Source organism: Pongo pygmaeus, chromosome 3, assembly GCF_028885625.2.
Source record: "Pongo pygmaeus isolate AG05252 chromosome 3, NHGRI_mPonPyg2-v2.0_pri, whole genome shotgun sequence".
In the NCBI taxonomy this organism is placed as follows: domain Eukaryota; kingdom Metazoa; phylum Chordata; class Mammalia; order Primates; family Hominidae; genus Pongo; species Pongo pygmaeus.
Genome location: NC_072376.2, coordinates 183,000,790 through 183,005,489, shown reverse-complemented (window position 1 = coordinate 183,005,489; position 4,700 = coordinate 183,000,790). Strand labels below are relative to the sequence as shown.

General features: G+C 42.1%; 1 pseudogene; it reads left to right on the top strand.

The window, feature by feature from the left end:
* Positions 1-3,404: 3,404 nt before the first annotated feature.
* Positions 3,405-4,205, top strand: LOC129035084 (prostaglandin E synthase 3-like; annotated as a pseudogene).
* The last annotated feature ends 495 nt before the right edge of the window (positions 4,206-4,700 follow it).

Genomic DNA, 4,700 nt, shown 5'->3' with positions numbered 1-4,700 from the left:
ACAATAAATCAGCGAGGGAAACTGTCCTTTCCATTGGGGAGTATTGGAGATGACTTTACGAAGAAGTAGGATTTGGTTTTTTGTTTTTGTTTTGTTTTGTTTTGTTTTTTTGAGATGGTGTCTTGCTCTGTCACCCAGGCTGGAGTGCAGTGGCTTGATCTCGGCTCGCTGCAACCTCCACCTCCAGGATTCAAGTGATGCTCCTGCCTCAGCCTTCTGAGTAGCTGAGCTTATAGGCACCCACCACCACACCCGGCTAATTTTTGTATTTATAGTAGAGATGGGGTTTCGCCCTGTTGGCCGGACTGGTCTCGAAATCCTGACCTCAGGTGATCCGCCCACCTTGGCCTCCCAAAGTGCTGAGATTACAGAGGTGAGCAACTGTGCCCGGCCTGGAAGTGGGATTTGAACTTGAATCTTAAAGGCTGTGTAATAATAGCTCAATCGATGTTTTACATGCATATTATTACTTAATCTCTGTAACAACTTTATGAGGTAGGGACTATTATTATCTGCAGTTACACATAAGAAAATTAAAGCATAGCAATATCAAGTAATACATCCAAGTTCACATAAGTGGGAGGTGAAGTATCAGAGATTCACGTCTAGAGCAAGGGAGAATTTTCCAGAATGAGAGGTAGAGGCAGAAAGTGTTATAAACTGGGAAACAAAGGGAAGAAAGATACGGAATGGTCATGGTGTGGATTAACATGACATCCCATTTTGACATAAGGGAATAATCTCAGGAGGCCTGCTACTGCTTAATAGGCGGATGGAAGATGACTTGAAGAATTAGATGAGGCACTTTGGACTCAGTCATCTCCAAAGTGAGCAGCCATTAAGCACCTTTCACAAAAGAGCCCATCTGGTAGGTGCTGCTTCCATCTGTGTTCTCCCACTTCCCCTAGTGCTAACTGCATGAGATTTTCTTAAGCTCAACTCTGTCTTCATTTCACCTCTTTATTTCTTTATTTTGGCAGCAGGATTTGATTTGACAACTCCTATATGAGGAGAGTCTCTATCTGCACAGTTCATTTTTGTTACTTTCCTTTTCTGTAACTCAGATAAATAAAAATGCCCATCAAAAGTCTCCAGTAGGGGGCTGGGCGTGGTGGCTCACTCCTGTAATCCCAGCACTTTTGGGAGGCTGAGGCAGGTGGATCACTTGAGCCCAGGAGTTTGAGACTAGCCTGGCCAACATGGTGAAACCGTCTCTACTAAAAATACAAAAATTAGCCAGGCATGGTGGTGTGTCCCTGTAATCTCAGCTACTCAGGAGGCTTACGCAGGAGAATTGCTTGAAGCTGGGAGGCAGAGGTTACAGTGAGCCGAGATTGATAGCACCACCGCACTCCAGTCTGAGCAACAGAGCGAAGACTCTTTCTCAAAAAAAAAAAAACAAAAAACTGCTTGAGTTTAATCTTTTAGTGTGTTTGGGGGCTGGGTGCAAAAAGGAAGATGTCTGAGAGAGGAGGAAGAGTAGTCAATATTAAGGGATAAAATAGCTGGATGACCTGGAGGGATAGAGCTGTCAAAATGGAAGAAAATTTCATTTATGTGCTCAGGAAAGACAGTCTCTTATGATTTTCAGTGGGCCTTAGGAAATGTAATCTAAACTACCATTTAGCCACAAGGATGCCTTTTTATTTATTTTTTAAATTGCAAATTGCCTGTTGCTATGTTTGTTGATTCATAGAGTGATGTCCTTATACAATGATGAAAACTAATGGTTTTTCTTCAAAAATCAACTTCAAAGTGCTGCTCCTTCATCTCTCCTGTGTGACCATTTCCCCTCCAAGCCAATGTCTACCCACATATGCTTTTCATCCTGAAAAATAGTCAAATGCATCACTAAGATTTGGGTATCTAATAATTCCCCCCAACTCCGATGTATTTGACTAGACTCCCTGACTACTACTTTTCTTTTTTTCTAAATTACAAACGAACAAAACAACAAACAACAAGTGTGAGACAGCTGGAGAGAGAATGAGTTAAAACTTCAAAACTCGAGTGTGCAGGCTGTTCCTGGGTCTGGCCCTGTCATTGTAATTCCTGTAGGGGTTCCTGTAACTTCTCCTGTGAGTGAAGTACGAGAGAATTCCGAAAGCATTAGACATAAAATACTTGATATTTTTCCATGTGGTTTTCACCACTTCTCAGAGTAGGTATGGTCTCAAATTTTGGATTCTTTCTTCAGGTTTTTTTTTTTAATAACTTTTGAAACCCTGTTTGTGATTTCTAAAAAGAGCAGCATATGTTTCAAGGAAAAAAGGAAAAAAAAAAGTACATGAGAGGCCAATCTAGGAGATTTACAGTGAGGTGCTGATGAGTTCTGTAAAAGTTGTGTTCAGTTCTGTTTCATCTGTGAGTTCCTGTACTTTTTTCTTTTTGTAATCACAATTATCCTGTAGCCACATGATAGGAAATGCTGTTATAGATGAAAACAAAGACAGGCGGCATCTGGGCCACAGATTAGATTATAATGAAATTCTTTGTGGTTGACAAGAGAAAAATAATGGGTAATACAAAACTATGATCATATTTTTCATGCATTAGATACCTATAAATGGCATGTACTGAATATAAGCTGTTGCTGTGAAACTTTAAATGTTTAAGATTAAAAAAATGAACAAATCAGAGCTTATCATTTCAAGTCTCAATTTTGTGCTTTTCCCACAGAAATATACTCTAGGTTTCCAGAAAGTTCTCTAGAATTTTTGTTAATGGACGTCCAAAAGGTACCTGAGTTACATGCCCTGGCTTCTTTTTTTTCTTTTGAGATGGAGTTTCATTCTTGTTGCCCTGGCTGGAGTGCAGTGGTGCTATCTCGGCTCACTGCAATCTCTGTCTCCCGGGTTCAAGGGATCCTCCTGCCTCAGCCTCACCAGTAGCTGGGATCACAGGCGCGCACCACCACGCCCGGCTAATCTTTGTATTTTTTGGTTGAGACGGGGGGTTTCACCATGTTGGCCAGGTTGTTCTCGAACTCCTGACCTGAAGTGATCCTCCCGCCTCGACTTTCCAAAGTGCTGGGATTATAGGCATGAGCCATCGTGCCCGGCCACCCTGGCTTCTTATTTCACGTTTATAAATAGGCGTGGCCCATTGAAGACTGCACAGATACGACTGTGTACCAGAAAGTATGACTGCAGAATTTTCTTTTCCAGAAACTGCAGTGGAGCCCTCCTGTGGCTAATTTAATCCAGCCAGTTTTCGCTGATCTAAGCAGAAAAGCATATAAAGCAGCTGTAGCTGCCGCCGTCGCCTGAGGGGAGCGAGAAGAGGCCGCGGCGATCAGGGAGAAAACGCGGAGTCGTCACCTGAGAGAAGTTGACTCCCTAGCAGCAGCCGCCGCCGGAGAGCCGCCCGCCCACCCGTTCGCCTGTCTCCCTGCCGCATTCACAATGCAGCCCGCTTCTGCAAAGTGGTACGATCGAAGGGACTGTCTTCACTGAATTCTGTATTGAAGACAATAAGGACGTTAACGTAAATTTTGAAAAATCCAAACTTACATTCAGTTGTCTTGGAGGAAGTGATAATTTTAAGCATTTAAATGAAATTGATCTTTTTTACTCTATTGATCCAAATGATTCCAAGCATAAAAGAATGGACAGATCAATTTTATGTTGTTTACGAAAAGGAGAATCTGGCCAGTCATGGCCAAGGTTAACGAAAGAAAGGGCAAAGCTTAATTGGCTTAGTGTGGACTTCAATCATTAGAAAGACTGGGAAGATGGTTCAGATGAAGACAGGTCTAATTTTGATTGTTTCTCCGAGATGATGAACAACATTGGTGGTGATGAGGATGTAGATTTACCAGAAGTAGATGAAGCAGATGATGATTCACAAGACAGTGATGATGAAAACATGCCAGATCTGGAGTAAGAAATATTTCATCACCTGGATTTTGAGAAAGAAAATCACTTCTCTGCAAGATTTCATAATTGAGAGAATTCCTGAGTTGATAGCCCTAAAGGCAGATGCTGTATTTGCCTACTTTAACCCATTTTTCAACCTGTTTGTTTTTTAAAAGCCTTCACTAAGGGTTTATATGTACCATTGTATGGGGCAATTTGAAGTCAGCTAAGGCAATAACCTTATGCATGAACATTTCCCAGACTTTCATGAAGCTGTTGAGGTCCTAGGCAATTGATGCAGCAGTTGTGATAAATAAAAATATCTTGCCTAAGTCTCCTTTTCTTCATAACATAATACTGACATGATAAGAAGCTCTCGGCTTAGGTAAAGAGAACAGAATTTTAGTTTACAGGGGAGAGAATGACATTACTCCCCATATCACAGGCAGTGCACACCCCCCTGTGATATTATTCGTAATATCCAGGGAGGGAGAGGATGACATTAGTCTCCATATCGCAGGGCACGTACATTCCCCTTGTGATATTGTTCGAAATATCCAGGGAGGGGGAGAGGATAATATTACTCCCCATATAGCAGGGGTGTGCACCCCCCTGTGATATTGTTCATAATATTCAGGGAGGGGGAAGATGATATTACTCCCAATATCGTAAACACCCTGTGTGTACACCTTCTGTAATATTTTTCATAATATCCAGCGGGAGGAGAGGATGATATAACTCCCAGTGTTGAGGGGGGTGTACACCCCCCTATGATATTGTTGGTAATATCCAGACAGGGAGAGGATGATATTTCTGCCAATATCGCAGGGGGTGTACACTCTG